Source organism: Pan paniscus, chromosome 14 (assembly GCF_029289425.2).
Source record: "Pan paniscus chromosome 14, NHGRI_mPanPan1-v2.0_pri, whole genome shotgun sequence".
Classification (NCBI taxonomy): Eukaryota; Metazoa; Chordata; class Mammalia; order Primates; family Hominidae; genus Pan; species Pan paniscus.
In genome coordinates this window covers 33,401,431-33,413,854 of record NC_073263.2, presented here as the reverse complement: position 1 = coordinate 33,413,854, position 12,424 = coordinate 33,401,431, and the positions used below count along the sequence as shown (strand labels likewise).

At 38.2% G+C, this 12,424-nt stretch overlaps 1 protein-coding gene across 7 annotated transcripts in view; it reads right to left on the bottom strand.

The window, feature by feature from the left end:
* Positions 1–12,424, bottom strand: part of RFC3 (replication factor C subunit 3) — a 212,904-nt gene that overhangs the window by 179,838 nt on the left and 20,642 nt on the right. The window lies entirely within an intron of this gene.

The window sequence follows — 12,424 nt, the reverse complement described above, 5'->3', positions numbered from 1 at the left end:
TTAGATATACTTTTGCTAATGTTTGTTTTTCTAAGTCAATATATATTGTACTCACTCATTTATGAAACTGACATTTGCAAATTGTTTTGCTATTCTGACAATTTTTCATATAGTAAATATTAATTTTATGAGAACATAATTTATTTCAATCAATTTAAAATCAAAGCCTGATTAAATTTTGATGTTTTGTCAGTGTATCAATTTAAAAAATCATCTTTCATACCTAATCATAACCTGTTGTATGATTTGTTTCATAATGATATATTAAGCTGTATTCCTTCAAAATAGATACATTTTATTATAAATTAAAAATATCCTTTACATCTATAAAGAAATACGCATGCTCAATTTTTCTTGAACCATATAACCCTCTCTTACCTCTCATTTTACACCAATTTTGATAAAAGGGTTGGTTATTAGAAAGTTTATTTTTCTCATCTCCACAATTTAAAAACAAAGAAAAAACTGTGTAAAATAATAGCTAAAACTGGTGAGAAATGGAAAATGCATACCTATGTAAAAAAGATAGCCACTCCACAATTCAAATTAGTAACATAAAGATCAAATTTGATTTTTTAAGAAAATCAAGTTTATGTTTTTTTCTATATTTTTAAATATTGACAATTAATAATTGAAAACAATGTGTAAGCTAGCACTATGTAAATCAAAGAAAACAGACAAACGTTAACATGTAATTATTATTCTCAACCCAGCAGCCAGTTGATTGTTGAAACAGAAACCTGAACACATCGTAACTCTAATACTTTTTTGTTTGTTGGTTTGTTTTTTTTTGAGACAGAGTCTTACTCTGTAGTCCAGGCTGGAGTGTGGTGGTGCAATCTCGGCTCACTAAAACCTCTGCCTCCCGGTTCAAGCGATTCTCTTGCCTCAGCCTCCTGAGTAGCTGGGATGACAGACACGCACCACTACTCCCAGCTAATTTTTTGTATTTTTATTAGAAACAGGGCTTCACTACGTTGGCCAGGCTGGTCTCAAACTCCTTACCTCAACTGATCTGCCAGCCTCGGCCTCCTTTGGGATTACAGGCATGAGCCACTGAGCCTGGCCTACTCTAATATTCTTTAGTGGCATCCTTTCTCACTTAAAAAAAAATCACTGCAATTGTCCTACAAGGCTCTATATCAGTGATGGCCTGGAGAAGGGTTATACTAGCTCACAAGAGCTAACTGTTATATTTTCCATTGCTAGCTTGAAATTGGCCATGGTGAGAGTGTTTACACCAGAAAAATTGCAAACACTACAGATCAGGACCTTTTATTATTGATTTTTTTCCCTAGAGAGCCAGCTGCTAAACATTTACCAGAATACCAGTACCCTGTATGATCTATCCCACCTCACCTCCATGTTAGCTCAATGTTCTCACCTCATCTTTTGCCACTTTCCCATTTGCCCAACCTATTCCGCTGGCATATTCCTTCCTGCTTCAGGTCTTGCATATACTGTTTAGTCTGCCTGGACTATGTAAATTACTGTGTAACACAGTCTATGTAAAACAACAAACCAAAATTCTCCACCTCCACAGCACACATGACATAGAATATTTTATCAGTTTATCTGTCTGTCTGTCTGTCTGTCTATCTATCTATCTATCTATCATCCTGCATTCATCTCTTTGTGATAGGCTGTAAACTCCACAAAGAAAACCTCTATCAATTTTGTCCTGCTGTATCCCCAGTACCTTAAAAAAGCCATGGCAAACAGCAGGTGCTCAATAAATATTTTTCTGAACAAATAAATGGATAGAAGTTGCCCTTAGTGGTCTAAATCTAAATACTTACATTTCTATCTCTTTTTAATAGAAATTACTTGCCATGTTGAGTATGAAGAATTATTGATTTTTAAATGCACAAATAGCTGTTTTGAATGACATCCATGCTTTTGGTTTAAATCTCTTATGCTCATCTGAGTATGCCTAGCCATGAGTCCATCTAGTCTGCCTGTTATGGTTCATTTGATGACAAATACAGGTAGAGAGGAAAGCAACATCCATCTACAAGGGATAAAGGCCAGAGCTTGACAAATGACTGTCAAAATGGAGAGAGGGGTCAACTTACATGCTAAAGGTTTACACCCGGTATCTAGAAGAAAAGTAGTACCCTGACACAAGCAATAAGCTAAGAGAAGTAGCTGGTTTAACAGATGCTGGTGAATTTGTTTTAGATAAACCAAAATTGAAATGGCTGATGGTTATATTAGGAAAAGCACCTCATGTCTGGATGTGGGAATCATCAACACATGTACTCTTTTTGAACTCAAAACTGAGTTGTCTCATGAACAGAAGTAGAAAGGGGGAAGGAGCATGGAAAAGACAGATATTAAGCTGGTCATTGAATAAAGAAAATTAGGTAGAACCCCAGATAATCCCCACTGCTGTAGAACATGGAAAAGAATCAGAAAAGATGACATTGAGAAAGGAACAATGGGAAAGGTCTACTTTGGGCTGGAAGAGATCAAAAGCTCAGTGTGGAACATGTTCAGTTTGAGATGTCTCTGAAGTATCTGTGAACGAACATCAGATAGGTGTTTAGATGCATAAGTGTGAAATTCAGATAAAGTTTGAGCTCATATAAATGGAGTTAACAGTTAATAGATGGTATATGAAGCCTTGGGCATGTATAAGGTCACCCAGGGAGAGAATCTTATGAGCAGCAGAGAGTCGAGAATAAAGCTATATTCCACATTTGATGGCTTGGTAAGAAAAAGCCTGTAAAGTGAGCAGCCAAAGATGTAGGCGAAAAAATACAAGAGAATATTTGTCTCAGGGAAACCATGGAAAAAGGAGATTCAAGAAAGGGCAACACATATTGCTGAGGTCAATTAAAAGTTCACTGGATACAGAGCAAGAATTCACTGGATGGAGATACACACATACATACATCCCTATCTTTCAGACTAAATTGTATTTTTGAAGTTATAAGAAGGAAAACCAGATTAAAATGGATTGCAAACTAAGAAAATGTAGGCAATATGAACAGAAAACACTTCAAAAATGTGTAAAGAGTAGAAAGAGAGGGTGCAAAATGAGGATGTGAGGTATATGAATGATTTTTTTTTTAAAAGAGATACTTGACCATATTTATAAAACAATGAGATGGAATTTCTGCTTCTGGTATGGCTGACAATCTTACAGTAGATAACAACTATAAGCTTTGAACAAACTTATAAAAAGCAACTGCTGGAGGAGGAGGTGAAGCAAGATGGCCAGATAGCACCTCCTAGAGATTATCCCCCTCCCCCACCGCAGGAACACCAAATTACTACCCACACAAGAAAGCACCTTTGTAAGAACAAGAAATCAGATAAGTGATCACAGTACCTGATTTTAACACTGTATTAAAGAAAAAGGCACTATAGAAGGCAGGAAAGACAGTATTGAATTGCCTACACACCCCTCTCTCATCCCCCATCAGCTGCGGCATGGTGCAGAGAGAATCTGTGTAGGCCAGGCATGGTGGCTCACGCCTGTAATCCCAGCACTTTGGGAGGCTGAGGCAGGTGGATCACCTGAGGTCAGGAGTTCAAGAGAAGCCTGGCCAACATGGTGAAACCCCGTCTCTACTAAAAATACAAAAATTAGCCGGGTGTGGTGGCAGGTGTCTGTAATCCCAGCTACTCGGGAGAGGGAGGCAGGAGAATCGCTTGAACCTAGGAGGCGGAGGCTGCAGTGAGCCAAGATCGCACCACTGCACTTCAGTGCCTAGTCAACAGGGTGAGACTCCATCAAAAAAAAAAAAAAAGAGAGAGAGAATCTGTGTGCACTGGACAGTGCTTCCCCATCACAGTGGAGAGCAACACATGACAGAACCCACAGAGGGAGCATTTAGACCAGCCCTAGCCACAGGGGAATTGTCTATCCTAGTGGGCAGAAACTGAGTTCCAGCTAGCACCATCATCATGGGCTAAAGCACTCTGGGGTCCTAAATAAACTTGAATAGCAGTCTGCGCCACAAGACTGCAATTCCTGGGCAAGCTCTGGTGCTGTACCGTGCTTGAGTCAGCCGACTTGGGATACACAAGACCCAGTGAGACACCAGCCAGGGCAGCCAAGGGAGTGCCTGCATCACCCCTCCTCCAATCCCAGGCAGTACAAATTGCAGCTGCAGAAGAGATTCCTTCCCTCCACTTGAGGAGAGGGGAGGGAAGAGTAAAGAGGACTTTGTCTTGCAACTTGGAGACCTGCTCAGCCACAGTAGGACAGCACACTTGGTAGAGTCCTGAGGGCCTCATTCCAGGACCTAGCTCCTGGATGACCTTTGTAGACACACCCTGGGCCAGAAGGGAACCCGCTGCCTTGAAGGGAAGAACCCAGCTCTGGCAGAATTCATAATCTGCTGACTAAAGAGCCCTTGGGCCTTGAAAAACATCAGTTGTACCCAGGCAGTATTTGCTGTATGTCTTGGGTGAGACTCAGAGATGTTCTGGCTTCAGTCCTGACATAGCACAGTCCCAGTGGTAGTGGTCATAGGCATGCTTGTATCACCTCTCCCCTAGCTCCAGGCAACTCAGCATGGAGAGACAGAAATTCCATTTGTTTGGAGAAAAGGGAAGAGAACAAGAGTCTCTGCTTAGTAATCTAGGGAATTCTCTTGTATCTTACCCAAGACCACCAAGGCAGTATCTCTATGAGCCTGAAAGAGTCACAGCATTACTGGGGTGCCCCCTAATGCATATATGGCTACAGTAACCAGACTTAGATCACAACACTCAATTCTCTCTGAATACTTGGAATGCCTTCCCAAGAAGGACAGGTATAAACAAGCCCACACTACAATAAATACCTAACTCTTCAGTGTCCATACATCTATGAACATCCACAAGCAGCAGGGTCATCCAGGAAACATGACCTCACCAAACAAACTACATAAGGTATCAGTGACCAATCCAGAAGTGAAAGAGATATGTGACCTTTCAGACAGAGAATTCCAAATAGCTGTTTTGAGGAAGTGCAATGAAATTCAAGATAACATAGAGAAGCAAGTCAGAGTCCTATTAGATAAATGTAACAGAGACATTGAAAAATTTTTAAAAATCAAGCAGAAATTCTGCAGCTGAAAAATTCAATTGGCCTATTAATAAATGCATCAGAGCCCTTTAATAACAGAATTGATCAAAAAGAAGAATTAATGAGCTTGAAGACAGGCTATTTGAAAATATACAGCCAGAGGAGACTAAAGAAAAAAGAATAAAAAAGAATGAAGCATGCCTACAAGATCTAGAAAATATCTTCAAGAGGGCATATCTAAGAGTTACTGGCCTTAAAGAAAAGGTAGAGAGAGATATAGAGGTAGAAAGTTTATTCAAATGGATAGTAACAGAGAACTTCCCAAGCCTAGAGAAAGATGTCAACATTCAAGTTCAAGAAAATTATAGAACACCAAGATTTAACCCAAATAAGACTATCTCAAGGCATCTAATAATCAAACTCCCAAAGGTCATGGATAAAGGATCCTAAAAGCAGCAACAGAAAAGAAACAAACAACATACAATGGGGCTCCAATATGTCTGGCAGCAGATTTCACTATGGAAATCTTACAGGCAGGAAAGAGTGGCATGGCATATTTAAAGTGCTGAAGGAAAATATATTTTATCCTAGACTTATATCCTGTGAAAATATCCTTCAAACATTTAAGGAGAAATATAGACTTTCCCAGATAAACAAAAGCTGAGGAATTTCATCAACATTAAGCCTATCATACAAGTAATGCCAAAGGGATTTCTTCGCTCTGAAAGAAAAGAATGTTAATGAGAAACAAGAAATCATCTGAAGGTACAAGACTCACTGGCAATAGTAAGTACATAGACAAACATAGAATATTATAACACTGTAATTGTGGTGTGTAAACTATCCATATCTTGAATAGAAAGACTAAAAGATGAACCTATCAAAAATAACTACAACAACTTTTCAGAACACAGACAGTATAAGATATAAACAGAAATAACCAAAAGTTAAAAAGCAGAAGCGATGAAGTTAAATTGTAGAATTTTTATTAGTTTTCTGTTAGTTTTTGAAATTAGTGTTAAATTGTCATCAGTTTAAAATAATGAGTTATATTATTTGCAAACCTGATAGTAACCTCTAATAAAAAATCCTACAACAGATACACAAACAAGAAAAAGCAAGATATTGAAACACACCACTGAGAAAATCACGTAAGCAGGCAAGCAAGAAGGAGGGAAGGAAGGCCACAAAACAACCAGAAAACAAATAATAAAACGGTAGTAGAAAAAACAACTGCTGGAGAGAGAAGAACAGCAGAAACTGGAAGGTAGTCAACAATTGGAAGGTGGGCAGAGCACTAGAGTTTTTCATTTTTAGGGCATTTGGCCTGAGGTCAGGCCACAGTCATCACTAACATGGGCAGCTAAAACTCTTATGAAAACTTTACTGTCTTATTGGATTAAAGAACCAGAAGACTAGGGGGCAGCCACTGCTGCTAGAAAATGATAGAGGTAATCCTTTAAAAGAGAGAACAAGAGAGCTTGAACCCTAATTCTGCAAATACGTTCTTCTGTAATCTCTAAAGCCCAGATCATTCATAACCATAATTGTGAACTACTGTTCACAATTACTCAACAAAGAAGTAGAAAAACATGATTAATCATCAAAAGAAAAAGACAATCAACATAGAACAAACCCAACAAGATGGGAAGCTTAACAAGGAAGATGGGCAGCTTCTCTACTGTATTAGGAGAATATAGGTTGCATATAAATATAGATATAGTCAACAGGATGCATACAAATGAGGATATGGTAACATAGGCTGCATATGGATTTGGTTTTGGTAGCTAACAAGAAGGTAAAGTTATTTGCTCCAAATTAAGTTTTGAAAAAGGCATTGTGGAGACTTGATCAGAGAAACATATGTCCGTTGGGCAGTGTTGACAGCCCATTTCTTGGTTGGTAGCTGTGAATTTATTAGAGTGGCACCCATGATCAACTGGATCCAGTTTCTCATCTGCAAAACAAGATCATAATGTCTAGTTCAAAGAGTGTTAGGAGAATTAAACGAGAGAATGCCTGTGAAGAATCTAGCATAGTGCCTCACATAAAGGTACTTAATGTTATTCTAGAGAAACTGTGTCAAGCTCTTTCCATGCCTACAGCTAGTAATTATTTTGCACAGCTGCTCTTCAGGAAGTTGCTTAAGCTTCTGGTGCTGCTATATTAAAGAGAAGGTAACTTCAGTGGGCAATCAGCTAATTAAACAACTGCAAAAGGCGCATAAGCTACTAAGCCACAAAGGTACCATATAGTGTTTGTAAATTGGCATTAGGCTGCAATTTAGATAGGAGCTGAGGTTTGTGGAGACCACTATTTTTGCAAAGCTGCAGAGAGGAAAGTAATTTATTGTAAGTCTTGTACGCTATAATCAAACTGATAGAGAACATCTTGTGATAATGCTCCAAATTTCCATAGAAATTGTAAACAGGAAAAAAAAAACAGGAGCAAATAGCTAGAGAAATCTGTTCATCAATTTGAAAAATATGAGATGACTATGTTTTACTTGGGAACAAGGTACAAAGAAAATTGCTGCCAAGAGTTGAGGTTTTTTTTGTTTTTTTGTTTTACTTTTTAAGGAATGTGTTTTGTGATTAAGTGCTATAATTTGGAAATAATATTTAATGTACTATTACTCAATTCTGATAAATCTGAGTGTAAAACAGCACTTAAAACTACAAGTTTCTGTTGTGATGTATACTGCACAACTACAAATCCCATGAACAAAATTTTAATTTATATGAAACATAAAATCATAGATTTTTAAAGAATGGTATAAAACAGTGATTCACACATGGAAACCAGGGCCTTAGGTTAGAATCCTAGCTTCAAGACTTATACTGCCACTAACTGTTAATGGGCTTGCCCTCCCACTGTACAACTAAAAAACTGGACAAAATATATAAAGCAACCAATAAGGTCAACTCTACCATCATTCTGGCTTTCTGCCTGGAAGAAAGTGGCTGTGGGGTGGGAAAGAAAAACCTTCCTTCCCACCCTACATTTGGCTGCAGGGTAGGAAGGAAAAACCCAGGTAGAGAACTGTGATAACGGTGAGTTGAGGAAAAGGAGCAGAATTCAGAGAGGCTGAGGTGGCTGCCTATGTTGGGCAGAGATCTGGAAAGAAGGGAGTTACACAGAAAAGCACTCCTACGTAAGAGTTGCCTTGTTATCTTTGGTTGATTACTAACACGCAAGTAGCAGATACAGTCTGGATCCACTGGACAAAGAAGGTTCACATCTTAGGTGGGATGGAGTAGGATGGTGGAAGATTAGATTGTATTACATTACTCAGAATGGCATGCAATTTGAAACTTACAAATTATTTCTGGATTTTTCTTTTTTTTTTTTTTTCCTGAGACAGGCTCTTGCTCTGTGGCCCAAGCTGGGGTGCAGTGGCACGATCATAGCCCATTGCAGCTTCAACTTCCTAGATTCAAGTAATCCTCCCACGTCAGCCCCACTAGCAGCTGGGCCCACAAGCACATACCACTACACCCAGCTAATTTTCTATTTTGTTTATCATTTGTAGAGACAGGGTCTCAATATGTTGCCCAGATCATCTCGGGCTCCTGGGCTAAGCAACTTTCCCGCCTCAGCCTCCCAAAGTGCTGGAATTACAGGCATGGTCACCGCACCTGGCCACATAATATTTTCAAATTGCAGTTGACCATGGGTAACTAAAACCATGGAGAAAATAAAAACTGCAAGCTGAATAATTTCCAGAGCTCCCACAAGGCTGGAAGATATTTGAGTTCTGGTGACCCAGAATGGTTATACCCCAATGATCTCCAGGACATGCAGTAGAGACCCCAGAAATATCATGCCCCTATTTTAAAGCTAAATTAGGACTCAAGACTACTCCAGGCCTACTCCAACAAAGTTTACAAACAAGCATGAAAAAGAACAAGCTGATAATCAAATACAGTTGACCCTTCAACAATGCAAGAGTTAAGGGCATAGACCCCTATGCAGTCAAAAACCCCTGTATAACTTTTGACTCCCCCAAAATGTAATTACCAATAGTCTATTGTTGACTGAAAGCCTTACCAATAACATAAAGTCAACTCATTTTGTATATGTCTTATATACTGTATTATTACATAAGCTACAGAAAATATTGAGTGATATGGAAGAGAAATTACACCTACAGTACTGTACTGATACTTCAAAATGAATACACTGTCTGAAATTGAGGGCAACCACAGCTTTAGACCTCAATCTGTAAAGGTACTTTAAAGCAATTTAACTTTTTCTTACGTCATGAGTTTTCTCTTGACAGCACTTCCAGCAGCACCAGTAACCTCCGTATCGGTCTCATGGTGTTATTCAAGGCTTATGTTATTGCACTTACACATGGTGAAAGATACTTCAGAATGGCAAGAGATCACTTTTATTGCAATATGCAATTTACTGGAGAGACTAACTGCTCACTCAGAGATATTAGTACCACACGGCATTTTAAATGAATACAACACTTAAGCTCACTGCAATACCAAGAGGAGGTGGCTACAGAAGTATTATGGCAGCATAGTATGTGCTGTAATTTTATGCAGTTATGATTTAATACTGCACTCCCCAACCTTTTTAGCACCAGGGACTAGTTTTGTGGAAGACAATTTATCCATGGACCCCAGAAGGCTGGAGGAAGGGGTGGAGGGGGATGAAACTGTTCCATCTCAGATCATCAGGCATTAGAGTCTCATAAGGAGTACACAATCTAGATCCCTCACATGTACAGTTCACAACAGAGTTCCCACTCCTATGAGAATCTAATGCTGCTGCTGATCTGACAGGTGATGGAGCTCAGGTGGTAATAGTCTCTGGTGCTCACTGGTCGCTCACCTCCTGCTATGTGGCCCCAGTTCCTAACAGGCCACAGGGGGCTGAGGACCCCTGAATTTTACATTTGTTTACATTTCTCTTGGCTGTGAATGGCACCATGTATGGTCTGAGTTTGTGAAAGTTTTGATAAATTTTAACTTTTTATAATAGATTTGTATATATTTTATCACAGTAAATGATGAAACAGACTAGTAGCTACACATATTTTAGGCATTTATGATGTACCTTTTTAAAATTTTAAAAGATATTCCTAGGTTATGCATTTTTCCATGAGTGTTTTCAAATTAAGTCTCAAAAAATTTTCTGTTTATTGAAAAAAAACTACGTATAAATGGATACACACAGTTCACACTTCTGTAGTTCAAGGATCAACTGTAATTGTCTGCCAAGACAAAGTCCAACAGTTAAAAAAAACACACACAAAAAAAGAATTCAGACACTTGATAATGTAACATGACAATGTAATAATGAAAGAGCCAGAATCCAATCCAAATTAATGCACATACAAAAAGGCAAGAAATCTAACCCACAACCAGGAAAAATATCAGTCAATAGAAACAGATCCAGAAATGACAGATATAATAAGCAGACAGACTTCAGAAGACCTATTATAAATATGTTCAAAAGATTTAAAGAGAAACATAAAAACAATGAGAAATATAAAAAAGCAGCAAATGAAACTGCCAGAGCTGAAAACTTGAAGGAAACTATTCAAACTGTAGGACAGTGAGAAAAAAGCTAGGAAAAAGAGAGACTCTGTGACTTATGCAACACTACCAAATAGCGATGTAATTAGTCTTAGAGGAAGGGGCAGAAAAATATTCAAAATCAGTTTTTCAAAATTTAATAAAATACATAAGCCCATAAATCAAGGACTGCAACAAACCCAAAGTAGTGTAAAGCAAGATAAACACACACACAAATCGCACCAAGACGCATCTTACTCAAACTGTTGGAAACTAGTCATAAAGAGAAGTTGGAAATCTTAAAAGCAGCCATAGTAGCAAAATAAAATTAAAAATATGATGACTACGTATCTCTCTTCAGAAACAATACAACCCAGAAGACAAAATACAGATGGGGAAGAAAAACTGTCAAACTACAGTATTTCATCTGTATTTTGTATTTTGAAACCATCTGTATTTTGTCCATTGAAAATGCTTTCCAAAAGGAATGCAAAACAAAGACATTTTTAAGCCAAAAAACTCTTAAGATAATTCACCAGCAGACCTGCTTCACAAGAAATGATAAACTTTTTCGGGCTTTAAAATAAATGATGCCAGATTGAAATTTGAGTCTACAAAAGCAATGAAGAAATCAATCAGTGGATGGCTACTTCTACTAATGGAAACAGGAAGATATTGGGTGATTTCCCACTACAGTTAAGTACAGAAGTGAACAAAATTGTCAAAAAACAACCAATTCAGTATACTGAAGCTTGATCAAAGTCACACAACAAATTGAAGAATGTCTATTATTTCAAAACTGATCAGCTGCAGGTAAAAATGGCAGCAACATTATGACCCTCTATGCCTGGTGATACAACCATACACCTGTCACTTGGCCAGTAAAAAATGTAGCTTTATAAGTTTAGGGCTGGATGCAGCCAGAGCAGTGGACTTGATTCAAGGTCGGGGCAAGGAAAACTCATTGCTTTGCTGGATAAAAATGGCAGACTTGGTTCAAAAAGGATGGGGAAAACCCATACAATAGCTTTGCTAGCCCTAAGTTGCAGGCCTAGTTCATGGCCATTGACAGACAAATCAGAAATTAAACTGAGAGATCCTAGAAGTGGAAGAACCACAGAGGGGTTAAGCTAAGCTCACACATATAACTGACGGACGGCTAAACTAGAAAATAAAAACCAAGGGGTACTGAGGACTGGTTGCAACCTTGAATGCATTCCTCATTCCACATGTAGTTCAGTTGCCTTGTAGTCTCATGATGTCTAAGTATAAACTCTGTTCACATCATTGGTTGGTCACTAAACTACACAGACAGAAGGATAAAGCCAGGCTAAAATAAAAGCGACTGAGCAGAAACATCAGTGATTGCACAATGCGGTGGAGACAAATTACACAGCTGACATCTAAGCAATCCATGAAATAAAAAAAAGAAAAACCATCAGGAGGAAAAAACGTCAGAAAAACAAAAGAGAATCCTAAGTTGCTAAAATATCTTATCTAAAACGTCAAGTTTTCAGCCAAAAATTACCAGACAGGGAAAAAAGGGAAAAGTGTAACAGTACACAGGAGAAAAAGCAGCCAAAAGAAACTGACTCTGAGTGGAGCCAGATGTTTAACAAATACTTCAAAGCAACTAATACAACTCATAATAATCTGATTCAAGAAACTCAACAAAGCCCAAGTAGGAGAAATATAAAGAAAACTACATGTAGACATATCATACACTACTAAAAGCCAAAGAAAAAAAGAAATACTGAAAACTGCAAAAGAAAATTGGCTCATTATGTAAAAGGAAACAACCTCAAGACTACTGGCTAACTTGTCATCAGAAACAACAGAAACGTGAAGGCAGCAGAATGACATATTCAAA